General features: G+C 38.5%; 1 protein-coding gene across 4 annotated transcripts in view; it reads right to left on the bottom strand.

The window, feature by feature from the left end:
• Window positions 1-18,478, bottom strand: part of KCNN2 (potassium calcium-activated channel subfamily N member 2) — a 325,527-nt gene that overhangs the window by 154,509 nt on the left and 152,540 nt on the right. Inside the window, exon 1 of one of the 4 annotated variants that reach the window (XM_036849000.1) lies at window positions 2,315-2,381. The exons of the other annotated variants lie outside the window; for them this stretch is intronic. The gene's annotated coding sequence lies outside the window, so the exon portion shown is untranslated. Of the gene's footprint in view, window positions 1-2,314; window positions 2,382-18,478 lie in introns of those variants that run through there. 4 annotated transcript variants of the gene reach the window in all.

Raw genomic sequence — 18,478 nt, 5'->3', positions numbered from 1 at the left:
ACAAGAAAGACAATAATAGTGCCACAGTCTGTGTGATTACTATGCGTCCAGCTCTGGGCAAAGCACACAATCTCAGTATAATCCTCAGCATAACCTCATGAGATAGGCTCTATTCTCCCCATTTTACAGATGAGAAACTGAAGCTCAGAGCTGTTGATAGGTTGTCAGAGGGAACTGGTAAAAGTTAGGGCAACCTGGGTTTGAATCAAGTTCCATTTCTCATCAGGGCTCTTTATCACTCTGTTAAATAGTAGGGGCAGCCAGAAAAATAAGGAGGGCGGCCAAATCAAGGTGAGTGAGGGGCTGGGCTGGGAAGGCTTCCTGGCAGAGATGATTCTTGAATTGAATTTTCATGCACAAGCAGGACTCAGGAAAATAAACTGGAAAGGCATTTCAGGCACAGAGGCATGGAACAGTGTGATATCCTTCAGAAGTGCAAGTGATTCAGTCTTGCTGGAGCAGAAGTGGTCTATTTGGGCGATAAAAACAGGGCTGAGCGGGGCTGACAGGCAGACAGGGGCCACGTCACGAGAACCGTGTTGTGAAGTATCTGCATTAAAGAATGTCCCCGCTGACAACAACAGAGAGCCATGCAAGGATTTTAGAACTGTTGTGACAGGATCAGGTTTATGTTTGGGACAGACATTCATGTAGCAGTGGGGGAAAGGACCATCAGAAAGAAGTGGGGGGTGGGAGGAGAGTGTCAAACTGGAAACAGGGAGACTATATTCATACACATTAAAAACAATAAGGGTGGGCTTCCCTGGTGGCGCAGTGGTTGAGAATCTGCCTGCTAATGCAGGGGACACGGGTTCGAGCCCTGGTCTGGGAAGATCCCACATGCCGCGGAGCGGCTGGGCCCGTGAGCCACAACTACTGAGCCTGCGCGTCTGGAGCCTGTGCCCCGCAATGGGAGGGGCCGCGATAGTGAAAGGCTCGCGCACCGCGATGAAGAGCGGTCCCCGCACCGCGACGAAGAGTGGCCCCCACTTGCCGCAACTAGAGAAAGCCCTCGCACGAACCGAAGACCCAGCACAGCCAAAAATAAATAAATAAATAAAAATAAAAGTAGCTATAAAATTAAAAAAAAAAAAAAAAAAAAAAAAAAAAAACAATAAGGGTAACAACCAAGGCAGAAATTTCCAAAAGGAGTTTCTTCTGACATGTTCCTCTGAGATGATTCTAGACTGTGTGTTGTTTACTTACAGTTTTAATTCATTAGAACACATATGCAATTATACTATATCATAATTTCATAGATATTGTTACTTAAGATGAGGCTAAAAGACAGGAGCTGATTGAAAGAAAAATATTAATATAGTATAAAAATAAGATAATACAAATATTAAAATATGAATAAATAATGTATTATATATACTATATGTTATTTAAACATATTTATATAAATTATATATAACTATATATTATTATATATTATATATTTATATTATAATATATAATATATATACAATGTATATTATTGAATTATATTTACATATTACATATTTTCTAATATGTTAGATTATACATACAGTATATGCTATATTTTATTGTCATAATATATAAGTACATATTATACACATATCAATATACAATATATGTAATTATATATGTACATGTAATTGTATATAAAATATGTTGCAGATAATATATAATACATACTATAAATAATATAAACATAAAATATTAATGAAATGTAAACAAAGTAGAGATTGTAGGAGGATCTGGGAAAAGTTGAAGTTCAGGAAACACAAAACCAAGGCCCCTGAGAATGTGACCAGAAAGGAGAGGTAACTCAAAAGACACTAAGGAGGAAATACTTGTAGGACCCGGTGACTCTACCAGGGGTGAGGAGTGGGGAGGGGAGATGAGTGGAGGAAAGAGCAAGGGTCCTCAGTGGGGCCCTAGGTGGTTGGTAGTGTCTTCTGGAAGATAGCAAGCCTGAGAGGGCAAGGAGGAGGATTGGGCTAACGGTAAGGGCCTGGGGGCTTCCAAGGGGAGCTGCCCAGCAGGCAGCTGAGAATGGAGATGATCCACATGAAATATATCATAACTTTAATCACTGGGGAACAGAAATCGACAAATTAATAAATTATACATACAGCCAGAATTCCAGATCTAAAGAAAAAAGCCAACATTCTGTATGGCTTCCCCAATTAATTTGTGCTTTTTTTTGTGATAAAACGTGGAGTTAAAACACTTTCTTCAAAATTTGAAACAAATGAGCCTCCTTTCCTAATTGAGGTCAGCAAACACCAACAGTATCATAAGAATGTAAACCACCCCCAGCCTAGCTTTTCAGAGACTAACTTACAGAGCACCAAGGATCACACAGGCCCAGTGTCTCATCACTGGCCTCCACCAGAAAGGATTCTGAGTTCTGAGGCTCCCACTCAGACTCCCCATGAAAGTACTGATAGTTCCTACCACAGCCATTCTACTCAGTTGTGATGATGTAACTCTAATTCCCACAGGCCATTCACCTCAATCCCAGAGTGCAGATCCTACAGGGAGACTGAGGGCTTGTATCACAGCACAAGACTTCACCCCTACAGAAATGTGCATTTCCCAGGTGCGAGCAGGTCTACCTGAACCTCTGCTCATCACATACCTTAAGAAGCCTAACATTGGAGCAAAGGAATAAAGTAACTTATGAAACGAAGGCAGAAGGAACACTTCTGTGCGTATTTCTCTCTGTCCTTGTTGGCCATCCTGGGCTGTAACTCAAAGGTCGGCAAACTTTTTCTGTAAAGTAAATATTTTTGGCTTTGCAGCCAAACGGTTTCTGTTGCAACCACTCAACTCTGCCCGTAGTGCAAGTTGTAGTGCAGAAGTAGCTGTATATGGCACGTAAACAAGTGTGTGCCAATACAACTTTCTTTATAAAAACAGGTTGGATTTACCCAGGAGGCCAGATTTGGCTCATGGGCTATAGTGTGCCAACCCCCTGCCCTAACTAATCAAGTATTTGCCTTCTCTGCCCAACCTCCCTCTTACCAGAACGTGGTTCAACTACCTTGAAATATTATACATTATTATCCAACCCCCTTCCCACTTTGAGATCCTCCTAGACTCTAGGCTCTGCTTCCCTGCTTGGGCTATAATATTTGCTTAATAATAGCAATGATGGAAGAGTAGTAATAGAAGGGGTTAACATTATTGAATGTGCCATTTACAATGTGCCAGGTATCACACAAGGTTCTTCATAAAGACTGTCTCACTGAATCCTCAAAGCAATCTAGTGAGATAGGTATAATTCTCATTTCCATTTTACAAATAAAGAAAATGAGCCTGAGAGGGGTCAAATTTTCTTCTCATGGTCACCCAGCGTGAAGCTGAGTTCTAACCCCAATCTGTCTGGATCCAGAGGCAGAGTTAAACGCCACCCTGGGCTGCTTCCCAGAAGCACATGTGGTTGTCCAGTTAGAAGGTGACTATATGACCACTCCTCCTACACTGTCCTCTGGGGGGTGGGGCATACTTTGTGTTGCCACCCACACTCTGGTGGACAGTGACAGGCCCTGACAGGTGGCATCTATTATCTCCAGGCAGTGGCTCTTCTACTTTACATCAAGTTTTAACATTCAGCATAAACCCAAGTACAAGCACCAGATATGCTGCACCATGATCGGAAAATGTTATATCTGTGCCTATTTGTCCTCCCTCCAACGACAGTGATGCACCCAAGGGTATTAGAGATCAGCACATACCCTCAACTTGTTCCCTAGGTTCAGAGTCAGCTAGAGAATCCTGACACGATTGGAAATCTCAAAACACAGCATGTGTTCTCCCAGAAGACTCCCCAATGAAAACAAAGCTGGAGAGGCTGTCTTTTCTCCACTGTATATTCTTGCCTCCTTTATCAAAGATAAGGCGACCATATGTGCGTGGGTTTATCTCTGGGCTTTCTATCCTGTTCCATTGATCTATATTTCTGTTTCTGTGCCAGTACCATACTGTCTTGATTACTGTCACTTTGTGGTATAGTCTGAAGTCAGGGAGCCTGATTCCTCCAGCTCTGTTCTTCCTTCTCAAGATTGCTTTGGCTATTCAGCGTCTTTTGTGTTTCCATACAAATTGTGAAATTTTTTGTTCTAGTTCTGTGAAAAATGCCAGTGGTAGTTTGATAGGGATTGCATTGAATCTGTAGATTGCTTTGGGTAGTAGAGTCATTTTCACTGTCGACATTTTCAATGTCGATTCTTCCAATCCAAGAACATGGTATATCTCTCCATCTATTTGTATCATCTTTAATTTCTTTCATCAATGTCCTATAATTTTCTGCATACAGGTCTTTTGTCTCCTTAGGTAGGTTTATTCCTAGATATTTTATTCTTTTTGTTGCAATGGTAAATGGGAGTGTTTTCTTAATTTCACTTTCAGATTTTTCATCATTAGTGTATAGGAATGCAAGAGATTTCTGTGCATTAATTTTGTATCCTGCTACTTTACAAAATTCATTGATTAGCTCTAGTAGTTTTCTGGTAGCATCTTTAGGATTCTCTATGTATAGTATCATGTCATCTGCAAATAGTGACAGCTTTACTTCTTCTTTTCCAATTTGGATTCCTTTTATTTCTTTTTCTTCTCTGATTGCTGTGGCTAAAACTTCCAAAACTATGTTGAATAATAGTGGTGAGAGTGGGCAACCTTGTCTTGCTCCTGATCTTAGTGGAAATGGTTTCAGTTTTTCACCATTGAGGACGATGTTGGCTGTGGGTTTGTCATATATGGCCTTTATTATGTTGAGGAAAGTTCCCTCTATGTCTACTTTCTGGAGAGTTTTTACCATAAATGGGTGTTGAATTTTAGTGGTGCTGGGAAAACTGGACAGCTACATGTAAAAAAATGAAATTAGAACACTCCCTAACACCATACACAAAAATAAACTCAAAATGGATTAAAGACCTAAATGTAAGGCCAGACACTATCAAACTCTTAGAGGAAAACATAGGCAGAACACTCTATGACATAAATCACAGCAGATCCTTGTGACCCACCTCCTAGAGAAATGCAAATAAAAACAAAAATAAACAAATGGGACCTAATGAAACTTAAAAGCTTTTGCACAGCAAAGGAAACCATAAACAAGATGAAAGGACGACCCTTAGAATGGGAGAAAACATTTGGAATTGAAGCAACAGATGAAGCATTAATCTCCAAAATATACACTCAGCTCATGCAGCTCAGTATCAAATAAAGCAAACAACCCAATCCGAAAATGGGCAGAAGACCTAAAAAGACATTTCTCCAAAGAAGATATACAGATTGCCAACAAACACATGAAAGAATGCCCAACATCATTAATCATTAGAGAAATGCAAATCAAAACTACAATGAGATATCATCTCACACCAGTCAGAACGGCCATCATCAAAAAAATCCACAAACAATAAATGCTGGAGAGGGTGTGGAGAAAAGGGAACACTCTTGCACTGTTGGTAGAAATGTAAATTGATATAGCCACTATGGAGAACAGTATGGAGGTTCCTTAAAAAACTAAAAATAGAACTACCATATGACCCAGCCATCCCACTACTGGGCATATACCCTGAGAAAACCATAATTCAAAAAGAGTCATGTACCACAATGTTCATTGCAGCTCTATTTACAATAGCCAGGACATGGAAGCAACCTAAGCGTCCATCGACAGATGAATGGATAAAGAAGATGTGGCACATACATACAATGGAATATTACTCAGCCATAAAAAGAAATGAAATTGAGTTATTTGTAGTGAGGTGGATGGACCTAGAGACTGTCATACAGAGTGAAGTAAGTCAGAAAGAGAAGAATAAATACCGTATGCTAATACATATATATGGAATTTAAAAAAAATGGTCATGAAGAACCAAGGGGCAAGATGGGAATAAAGACACAGACCTACTAGAGAATAGACTTGAGGATACGGGGCGGGGGAAGGGTAAGCTGGGACAAAGTGAGAGAATGGCATGGACACATATACACTACCAAACATAAAATAGATTGCTAGTGGGAAGCAGCCGCATAGCACAGGGAGATCAGCTCGGTGCTTTGTGACCACCTAGAGGGGTGGGATAGGGAGGGTGGGAGGGAGGGAGATGCAAGAGGGGAGAGATATGGAAACATATGTATATGTATAACTGATTCACTTTGTTATAAAGCAGAAACTAACACACAATTGTAAAGCAATTATACTCCAATAAAGATGTTAAAACAAAACAAAACAAAAAAAAAAAACAAAGCTGGAGGAGCTGAGAGGGATGGGTTATGTAAAAACACCCAGCAGGGACCTCAGAGATTGCTGGGTAGGAAGGGCTGTTCCTCAGAAGAAATGAATCAATGGGCAAATTTAAAACAAGTCAATGAGATGATTTGAAAATCCTGCTCTTCTTATCTTTTTGGTAAAGAGGACCAGACCTGTAGCACTTCATTGTAATTTTCCCCACTGTGTTTAAGAAAAAAGGGTGAAAGTCATCAACCTTTTTGACCCCACTGTAAATGTACAGGTCATCATTATACCAATAGAGGAGAGAGGAAATGAGAGCGAATTAATAAAAATTTGTATTCAGCCTGGGAATTTAGCTAGAGCACATATCACTGGGGTATCTGAGCTCATCACCTCCACCCCATCAGTCACATGATCTGATCCTATTCCTTTGTATTTGTTGAATTTGGTTCCCATGTGGCAACATATCATAATTCAGGTCTTGAAGATGAGCCCTCATCCCACCCTCCATCACACCGATCATCTTGCTGTGGTGACGTGTGTTCCTGCGCAATAGCGCAGAAAAGACACCTTGTTTTTGGGAAAACGCTGCAGAGAAAATGCTCACCACTGATTGTGCTGTGTGGTCTCTGCTCAGGATGTTCTGACATGGGCTTGAGGGACTAAGTCCTAAACACACATCCGCTTTCCCTCTGTGGCCAGCTGTACAAAACTGCAAAGAGACACACTTAATGGATTCATGATTTCGAAATAGCTGCCACTGAAGTAATTTGTGTATACAGCATCAGACTAAGCGAGACAGTGAACATGACAGCGAGTGGGCTGGATCTTCATCCCCCAATGTAAGGAGCACCCAAGGGACACATTCTGAGATGTGAAGCAGAACACGGCCCAAACATAACAACCAAAAAATAGGAATAGTTGTCAAAAAGGATAAAAAAGACTGTGTAAAGCAGATATGCTGAAAGAAAAAAAAAAAAAGAATACAGAAGATTAAGCCTTTAAAAAATGATATTTAAAAAATCTATAAGAGCCAGTGGATTCCAAATCAAAGATATTTTGAAAAATAGTTTTCAGCCTTAATACAGTATTGTTGCTTTTTACCCCCAAAACAAGCAAATTAGAGATTTCTCTTTGTATTACTACTGCTTAATTTTTGAAAGTCTGCCCAAATGCATTTTCATTAAGTACCCTCTTTGACATTAACAAATGCGAACAAATAGTGAGGGTTCTTGACTAAAATACTAATGGGAAAGAAGTAAAATTCTATTCAAAATAATTTTCAACGACAGCATTAAAATTTACAATATTACCCACAGGTTTAAGCAATAAGCTGAAGCTTTAAACTAACAGCATGTTTAACTAAATAAATATATCTTCAGTTGTTTTTGCTTCAAAGAACAGAAAGCAATTCATGCTCTTTGACATAAAAACATTTTTTCCAAATATGGGAGGATTTACCAGTATGAAAATTGACCTAAGGTAAGTTTCTAGAAGCCAAGACTTTTTGTCTTAAAATTTCATAGCTAAATCCACATAAATGAAATTAAGTGTTCAGTCAATAACTCTGCTTGGGTATATGTCTGGAAGTACTAGATATACCTGTGAAAAGGCATGAGGTGACTATAATAAATCCTGCAGCCATCACTTTTATATCACTTTATATGTATGCAACTTGAATAAATATTCAGCCTAATTATTATTTTTCAATATTTTAAATGATCTGTGACCTTAAAAATAAATCCAATACTGGGATATAATTTCCCTTACTCACTCAACAAAAATTTAAGCAGTTTAAGGATTAGCACCTGTGTATTTTTTACCCCTCTTGACAGCAGACGCTATCCTCAAAAAAGCACTACCCAAGACCACGACAACCACACTATGGTGTTTAATGCCTCCTCCCCAAAATTCAGTATGCTTGTGTCAAAACTAATATATAAATATTGCATGTAATTTCCTTGGAAGACCAACAACTTCCTGATAGAAAGAAGACTACCTCAGTGAATAAGACCAACAGTAGATGCATATCCAAATTTCAATAGTCAGATTGCTTGGAAACAACCCCATCTTAATACCTTCTGGATAACCATTATAGATAAATACATAACTAGGTAAAAATGCTCAGATATTCAAGAAAGCACATGACAAAATTATAGATGTGAAACACTGGCTGTTAACACTTGTCTACACGGTTCAGTTCAAAGTTTATAAGGTCTGAATCTCAATGTGTTTTATAAATTCAAAAAGCAAAGAAAAAAACTCACCCAACAATAACACATTGTTCAAAAAGAGAGATAATACAGACTCAACTAATGGTCATTTGAAATGAAACAGAAGAGAAGATATAAGCTGTCTGATAAAAAGTAAACCCAATCACTGAACCAAGTATATTTTGAGATGTTACTTGTCATATTGACACACGAAAATTCTTCTCAATTCTTTCCAATCAAGGTACTCCAAGCACGGTTGAGGGTGGTGGCATACTAAACAAAACTCTTGCCAGAGATAAACCTAATCCAGAAAAAGAAAAAAATGCTTTTTATTTAAATATCCTGTAGACCTACAATGAATACAGACAGAAACGCTGTCAGTTACATATGCCTTTATACATATGCCTTTGGCTGTTTATTACCTCTCATCCTTTCAGCAGGGGTTTAATACCAGAATTTTCCATTATCAAATTATTCCCTTTGCTTACTTTTCAGGGCGCTGCACTTAACTCTTTTAAGTCACCAGGGTCCTAATTAGTAGGAGATGCCATCGGCTGTGACCTGGATGTCTGAAGGAGTTAATGTAGCTCACAAAGAGCCTAGCTTCCAGCCAGAAGCCACACCTATGGTGTGTTTATAGGGGAAACGGCTATTTTGGTAAAAACTGGTGAGCCCTAACATTATAGTATTCTAACACCAGTTTACTGATCTGAAACCTGACAACCAAAATGAACACTTACCTCCTGAGACGGCCAACTTGCCCACAGGGAAAATCTAAACTAAGTTACAAAAAATATTGGCTGTCCTTAATGGAGATCAAAGCTTTTATTAAAAAAAAAAAAAAAAAAAAAACTCACACACATACCCCTGTTCTAGATTAAGTGTGAGTAAACTAATGAACACTGTTTGAATGCACACCTTTTTTTTTTTTTTTCTGTTCCCTCCTGTACGACTTGTAGAAGAAGAAAAAAATATCACTGTTGCCCAGAGCCCAGAGAAGCTGGGCTCCAATTCCTCCCCTTCCACCCCAACGAACCCCGTAATAGCTAACAATAACCAGCAGCTGACACCTAAATAGCCCTCACCACATGCCAGGCAGCATGCTAAGTGCTTTATATATATATACACACAAATATATACACTCAAACCTCACAACAACCCAATGAGAGAGGTACTCTATATTGCCCATTTTACAGACAAGGAAAGTGAAGTACAGAGAGATTAAGTAATGTGTCCAAGGTCACACAGCTAATTAGTGGCAGAGCTGGGTACAAGCCCAGACAGATTGGGCTCCAGAAGCAGCACACAAAGCCACGAGGCAATGCTGCAAAAACAGTAAACAACTCAAAGGAGAGTCTGATTGCTTTGCTTTGCTCAGCAGGAAAGTTTGTCGAGAAAAGTTTCAGAAATTATGGTTTTAACAGCTTCCTATTAATAACAAAGACTGGGAACATCTGTGGACAAAGTTATCTTCCAATACTGCTTTTGCATCATTTCTATATAAACTTTAATTATTAAGCAGGAATACCCTTTTACAAACCTGGTTAGCCAAGATTTAGAAACCAAAATCATGGAGAAATAGGAAGCTATAGGAGAGTCCAGGGAAGCACATTGCTAGATTCACAAAGTAGGACAGTACTCAAAATGCTAATCAGTAAATTGATCCTAGACACTCCAGAAAATAATCGTATCAGTTATTTAACAAAGTGGTTTGTAAGTACTTTAAAAATGAAAGGCATGATATAAACCTTTGGAAGGACCATTTGACAAACTCTCAATTGCCTTAAATAATATCCTTTAACTAAGTAATTTCTGCCTTGGCAATTTATCCTTAGGAAATCATCAGAGGTGCTTACACAAGTTCATCTGCAAAAGTATTTATTATACAAATATTTTAAATAGGGTCTTTCTAATTTTTCTTAAGGGTTCCAAAATAAGGGAAAGGATTAAATTGCTTATAGCTATATGATGCAAAAGAAATTGGAACGTTTAATGGCATGGGGAAATGAATAGAAAATTACATGAAAAGAACACTAAATTTCCTTATCCTGATATATAGCAAATATCAGGTCCATCTACTTCATATAAATACATTATATCACAATAATAATTATCTCTGGGTGGTGAGATTAAACTAACATTCTTTTTCATGTTATCTATGTTTTACAGAGTTCTAACATAAATGTTTACTAATTTTATAATCTGGAGAGAAAAACAAAATTTTTAAGAGAAAAGGCATTTGGTCATGAAGCCTAATATATTATAATGCTTAAAATGATAAGCTCATCAGTCTTGTTTCCTTCTTGGATATCATGAATAGACTGGCAGATCATGAGACTGCACAGAATACATGGATTTCAGCAAGGGATCTGACAGTCCTCATGACATTCTTGTAAAGAAACGTAGGCTGGCTGATAGTCAGGGTACAGAGAGTTGTTAGTACGTGAAAAGCTGAACCAAATATCATGGATGAACAGATGACTAACTACAAAGAAGGTCCTACTTCTCAGCTCTGACCGTGGCTCACTCACGCCTTGGGCATGGGTACCCAAGCTACACTTTTCAAAGCCACGGCTAGTGAGAAGCTAGGAAGAAGAGTTGGATGTGTGAAAACTGGGTAACAGCCACTAACGTTGACCATGTTTCTGGAACAGAATTTAGCACTGATTTGGGTCTTGCCAATGCCAGAGCCCCCTCCATGCACAGCATTTTCTAAACCTAAATAAGTGTTTGTCAAATAAACATCACAATTATGATTCAAATAATTCTGACGGGCTAAAACACTCACGTGAAACCAAGATGCTATTTAACAGAGTGAATAAATGTAAAGCCCTACATTCAGTTCAGTTAACAATTTTACAAGTGTACTTGGCAACAGTTTGTGTGATGCCATGACCATTTTAGACTAAATAACAGTCGGCATAATGGAGGATTTTTGTTGAACGGAGGTAACAAGTACACTGGCAGATCCCATCTGAAAGTACTGAGTACATTTCTGACCTTACTCGAAGAGGGAATTCAACAAAACAGAATAAGTCCAGAAGAATATGATCAGGGGCATTCTAAGCCTGATCAGGAAAATTCAAAGAAACGGGGACTATTTAATTAGGTGGGCATTTAAAGGGACCTAACCAATATTTAAATGTTTGCTCTGTAATTCTGGGAAGAGGGGGAATCAATTTATTCTGTTATACTGGAAATTACAGTCTGTGTTCTGTTTCTACCATTCCACTGAAACTCCTCATCAAGGTCAGCAATGACCTTTAACTTGCCAAATCCAAAAGGCACCTCTCTACCCGATATTAACTGACTTAATGGCATTCAGTACACAGCATTGTGCCCTCCTTCCAACACTCCCATTACCACCTCTAGGACAAGTCATTCTTATCTCTTTTCTCTAGTTCCTGTTTCACACAACCTCTAGATGTCAGAGGTTGATCCGCTCTCGACCTTCTTCTCTCATTCCTCTATTTTCTCTCAGTGATTTTATCAATTGCTGTGGGTTTAAATAGTCTCTACGCTGATTACTCGCCAATTTAAATTTCTACTCCACACCTTTTCTCTGAACTCAGGGTTCTCTTGTATAATCAGAAGCACTTCCATCAGAAGCATTCCTGATTCCACAAGCTACCCTTCAATGTGAGTTCTCCCCTGTCGGCATAACACACTCAGATGCTCCAATCAGAACCCTGAGAATCATCTTTGCATCATCCCTTGCCCTCACCTGTCATATCCAATCACTAAGACGTCCATTCTACCTCCAACCTGGGTCTTATATCAGACCACTTCTCTTCATTTCCACCACTGCTACCCAAGCCAAGTGAGCGTCATCTCTACAATGTGACTTGCCAAGGGTCTCCAGACCAATCTCCTCAGAACTTCAACAAAAGGTCTGCTTAAACAGTAAGCTGGATCATGACTCTTCTGTGCTTTAATGATGGCCTCATGCACTTTGAAGGAAACATCACAAAATTCTTATAATGGCCTCAGGACCCTTCAGTATCAGAACCCTGCCTATCCCCTCTCACCCCATCCAGTACTACCGTTGCCCTGCTTGGGCCACACTGGTTTGCTCTCAATTGTATAAGTGCAGGAAACTCCTTTCAGTCACGAGGGCTTGGAAAAGGTTGTTCCTCCAGACTCTGCCAATAGCTGGTAACTTCTTTTCCTTTATGTCTCAGCTTAAAAGTCACTTCCTTAGAGACTGCTCACAGGACCACCCTGTCTGATGTGTACAACCCTCTGCCCCCAATTATTTTCTATCACAGCCTTTCATGGCCCCTTTATGACACTTATCACAACTTCCAAGGATTTTCTTCCTTTACTTAATTTTTGTCTCTCTCCTTAACCCCGCCTGCTTGGGATGTCAGTTCCAAGAGGGAAGGAACCTTACTGTCTTATTCCTCATTGTATTAGCAGAGCTCAAAAACTTTTTCAATGTTGAATATGGGAAGGAATAAAACCAGACTTCACCCCCAACATAAGGAAAATCTTCCTAAAATTAAGAGTTGTCTGGCAATGGAATGGACAGCCTTGTACAGACAAACTGACCATCATGGGAAGAGGGTTCAAGCGGAAATTGGGTGGCCACTTTTATCTGAGATGACATAAAGGGAGTTTCCATGCTGGGTGGGATCCTGGGCCAGATAACAATTCAGGTCCTCTCCACACAGTTTCCAGTTCTATAAAGAGAATTCTAGAGGAGTTTCAGGTTAAACATATACTCCCAAAGTAGCAAACGTCATATTTCCTAATGAGCAGACATTCTCACTAAAACGGCCCCATGAAACCACTTTGTACCCTGACCAAAAGTAACTTCCTGAAGTTAAATCAGTGCAGGTTCCCTCTGTCCATCCTGCCAGATGTGGTCTGGGACAATGACAGCCCACAGTGGCCTCCTTTCCGAGCTGTACAAAACGTGGCCCAGAAACGAGTTGGCAGATCAAGCGAACCCACTTGCAGTAAACCTAAAGTTCCACTCTTCATTCATTTGTGATGCTGCTCTGTAAACACACCAGGATCGCTTTATTTAGTGTCACACCCGTTAATAATGCAGAGATCTTTACACAGGCAGGCAGAGAAAATTGGTCCTGAGTGATTTCGTTACTACAGGGTACACACGAAGTCAAAGGGACTGAGAGTCTCATTACAACTCTGTAGAAGCTGCTGGCAATATAGACAGCGGTTGTGGAGCTGACCACCACACAACAAAGCAATTCAGGCAAGGTAACCACCTCATGATCTTCTGGAGTCTTACAGTCAAAGAGCTAACTCTTCTCTCCCTCATGCTATAGATATACGAGAGACCTAAAGACCAATCGAAGACCATTCCTTCTACTCTTTCAGCTTCCTTCATCTCTAAATTTTTTTAAAGGAAAAAAACCAAAAATGTGGCCAATGTTTGCTTCTGATGGCACCTTTACAAGGATTGGTCATTTTGTCAGCAGATTAGATAATGCACCACTAGATATTGCAAAATGTTGCAAATAAGCCTATGAGGCCATGAGCTTTGTCCTCAAGGAATTTTTCACCAAAAAAAAAAAAAATGTTTTTTCAGGAAGATAATAAACTTTACAGAGCCAAAGATATTTAAAGTTCCTTTTTATAACATTCAGTGTTAACAATGCTGTGGGGAAATAATGTGTAGGGAAGCAGAGAATGAGAACTCGACCTTTCTAAAGGGCTGGTGGGCAGTACCTTTCCATTTAAAATACAAACTCCCTTTGATTCAGCAATCTGTCTGCTGGATATATACCATATGTGTATCCCCTAATTAATAGATTTAAATAGTATACAAGAGTGTTCATTTTTATTATGGCTTATAACAGCAAAAGCTTAACACTAAGCCACAGTGCATCCATAAAATGGGATAATAAACAGTTGCTAAGAAAGAATGAGATGGGTTTCCATGTGCTGACAATAAAAAACCTTCAAGATATATTAAGCAAAAAAAGCACAGTATGTGTGTCTCTAAACACAACTAAATATTCATTTTTGAAAATTCTCGAGAAGTGTATGAGAAGTTTAAAAGCGGTTGTCTCTGAAACACTGGACTGAGAATGTGACTATCGTATTTATTTTAAGCTCTTCTGTACTAGTTATTTTCACTATGCGTAGTTATTATTATTTTATTAATAAGAATAATAACTATATGCAGTATTTTCTGCATAGTCTGGAAGCATCTACTTGCTCTCTGCAGGAGTGGGAAAGCGAGCATTCTTTCCCACTCTCCACAAGGTGAGCCAGAGTCTACTCAGTGGGCACTTAGCCACCCCTCCTCAACCAGTCCAGGAGACTTCCGAGGTTGCTGAGGTCCCTGCCCCTACTCACTCCTTCCCCCTGTGTGTGGCCTACATGCACAGGTAAGGGGAAATTTTCATTTCTGCTCTTCCACTTTTAGATGTATATCATCCATCTCTGAAAAGCTAACTTAAAGGAGAATGTGTAGAGTTATTCCACTGCAAGAGGTACCAGGGAAAAATCAGTGTTTCCCCTAGTGCTATTTATTCTATAGTTATATTATTACCAAAACAAAACCAAGGAAATAAAACCATTTTCAACTTTAAAGTATAGTACTCTCCATTCTGCCAAATCCCATGAGAACCAGAAAGGTGACAGTCCAAGGGGTTTTCTTCCCAACTTAGAATCTTGCATTTGCCTATCTCAAAATACTAAACAACTCTTTCAACTAAAATTGCTTCCACAAGAGAAAGTCAAGTACACTAAACTTGAAAAGATGAAGTGCAATCTACATTCAACTTATTTGATGTTGAAGATCTTAAAGAGTACTTGAACATTGTTTTGTTCGTATGCCATCAAAGAAATGCTTCCAACCCTACAGAAGAGGGGGGGGGAAAAGAAAAGTCCCAGGAAATCATGCCTCTGTTTTTCCTATTATTTGACCTTGGACTTGAGGTGGGGAAGCTACTTATTTAGTATCAAGTGACCTTTCCAAACTGTATAAAACAATCCCCATAGTACTTTTCCTTTGTCAGAAGGTTGTGATACAAAGGCATTTGCTAAAATTTATTTTATGTGTCTATTCATCATTTTTTGACTTTACTGATGAATATAGAAAGTAAGGCCAAATGTCTATTTGAAAAAATCTAATATCTACTTAGCTGAAAATCTGCTCCCACTAAATCTGATTTTATATAACCTTTCTGACCTCCCCCACCCAAAAAAAAAGTAATTTCATTTTTGTTTTGGGGGGATGTAAAAGTAATTAGTGAAATGAGCAAACTATAGCCTGGTGCATTGAGCTGTCTGTGGTACTGAAAAAAATGACACCAAAGCTGAAATGTACTGAGCTAAGTTCTTACAAAGCCTCCCCATCGCACTATTTTAATTCAAGCACTTCCGTCCATGACTCACTGAACCATCTTATTTTGATAGACTGTGTATAAACATTTTATAAAAGGTCACATTGACTTGCTTTCCAAGGTTCTCCATGGAAATGTCAGGGCCTCCCCAAGCTTCGTTAAAGCAATTCCGGTGGAAAGAGAGCCGGAACATTGGCTATAACACTTACTTTTCCTGAATGCAGTAAGAAATCCTACCATGTACCAGAAACCCATACTAGCTAGCTCTCACTATCCAATCATCATACTGCTATGCTAAAAAGAAAAAGAGGAAGTGTCACATTAGACTGCATGCTATGCCCAAGAACATGCTCTGAAAGGCAGCATAACCCCTGCATTGTGTTCCTTAACTCAAAGCTAATCTATATACTTGGAATTCTTAATAGTAAACTGAGAAGTACCTATTTGCTTACAACTTATGAAAGAAGTACATCTATAGCAGTGACATCAATAAGTTAAAAAGGGCTCAATTCATCATTTTCCACACATGGATACATTAGCCTATGCACTTGATTTTACCGTGTTTCAGAGTGAACTATTTCAGCAGCAATCACTGACTACTCTCTGGATAAATTAGAACATGTTTTTCTGGTTCTTGATTTCCAGCTCAGGGTCTCCACATTTATTTGGTCCTTTTCCATTTCATATTTTTAAAAAAAGCATCTCAGATAAGAATCTGGAACTTCAGCTTGAGGAAAACAAAAATCACTCTAGATTAAACACTGAATGTAAAAGCTACCTCCAAAACAACTAAATGATATTACCTGAGCATCCATTTTGAAATTATCTTAAGTGTGGTTGGTTTAGCAGAAACCATGTATCAGGTCAGATAATTCCAATTATAAAAATCTAAATTTCTGTGATATTTATGTTGCCCCGACAATAAAGAGGTTCACTGTGCTTATAACCCTTAGAGGGGGAATTCATGTCTTCATTTTTATCACCCGTGCTCTTCGTACTGTAATCAATATATCTATGCATTTGTATAACAGAAATGGTCCTCAAAATTAGCCAGGGGTGGAATTCTTTCAAGTGTGAAATGATCTTTAAAAATATGACTTCTTTTATTTGTATTACTTTCTCTAAGTTTTAAGAGTTCTAATATGGTACCAAAAATTTTTTACAACACGTAATTAACATCTGGCCAATGTTAATGGCCAATGTTTGGTCCTCACAAACTCCCGTAAGTTATTTCAAAAAAATCTCCCCATAATTCTTAAAAGGTTAGCATTTTCAGGAAGACACTTTGTTCTTGGTGTTAATACCATCAAATGTCCTCCGCCTTGAATGCTTGTTTAGCTGTGTGTTTTTCAGAAGGAACAGGAATAATACGAAAACTGATGTTTAATTAAAAAAAAAAACAAAACAGCAAGGTCTCTTTCTAGGGTGGATTAAATAAAACTACTCTGGTCTTCAAGCCAAAAAAAAAAAAATTAAATTACTTGATTTTTATAAATACCTAAGAAGATTTTAGAAAAACCGTTTAAGTCTAACCCTATTCAAATACCAAACGTTTGGATTTAGAGGAACCACAGACAAAGACATGTCCATGTTCAGGGTTGCTAACAAGCAGTGGCAGAGGAAGCAGGAAGCATTCTGGGTGGAAGCTAGGAGGACAGGGCTGGTCACGCTCTGCACTGTCTAGCTCTGAGATCTGGAAAGCTGGTCACCTCTTCTGACTGCAGGTACCTCATCTGTAAACCAAGTCAGAGGGCCATTAGACCTATTTTGTTCCCCAGCCTTAAGTGTCTACCCTTCAAGTCAAAATGAAAAGATACTCTCATGATGCTTAAGTTACATTTTAGTATTACTTTAAAATGCTTGAAAGAATCTCAAAAGCCCACGATCATTAGTGCTGAATTAAAGATGGACCTGTGTAAATTATTAAAACTTTAAAGGGTCCAAATGTGTTTGCCTTGTTTTGGCAGTGCAGTTTTATTACTTACCTCTAAATATTCTCACTCTTTCTAATTCTCATTCTCTGTCCTCCTTCCTTCAAAATCACACTTTTCAAAGTCTTTGCAAATTTGAAAGCATGATGAAGTAATTTCTCCCTCCTCATGTGGGGTCATGTGTATCTTTATTTTGCTTGGGCAATAGTTAAAATTGGTTTCTTCCATATTTAGTATGTTTCTGCAAATTACTAACTTAAAATTAATTTAACTTATAATTAATGCTAAGTTATTTAAATTCAATGGCAACTCCTAAAGGAAAGCAGCCTAAATTCGAGGGTTTACTAGTTCAGCCAAATGCCTAACACCTGATCCGAAAAAATCAGAAAATGCATATTAGTGTTAAGTTCTAAACTGGAAAATCTCAATCTCTCTTAATTTTTGAAAACTCTAGTTATTTTATTCCCAAACCTTAATATTCCTTTAACTGAAAGCTACAGCAAAATAAACAACTTAAAAGACAACCCATGAATTTTAGACGGACTATTCTGGAATTGTCAGTAACAGTCAAATCTAACAATAGAGTTCCTGGATGCATTTAAACAAAACAAACATTTTCCTAACAAGTCCACTCACAAGGGCAGTGGCCTTTGCTCTTAAATGACATTTTTAATAAATAATGTAATGATTGTACCTGAAAATCTACCAAACTACCAGATATACAGAATTTGTATTCTTAATTTACAACAGATTTTTTTCTTCAACTTTACAGTAAGATATAGAAAATGTCAGAGGTTTTTTCTT

This window comes from Balaenoptera musculus, chromosome 3 (assembly GCF_009873245.2).
Source record: "Balaenoptera musculus isolate JJ_BM4_2016_0621 chromosome 3, mBalMus1.pri.v3, whole genome shotgun sequence".
NCBI lineage: Eukaryota > Metazoa > Chordata > Mammalia > Artiodactyla > Balaenopteridae > Balaenoptera > Balaenoptera musculus.
Note: the sequence above shows the minus strand (reverse complement) of the source record. Positions and strands in the feature narration are given on the sequence as shown.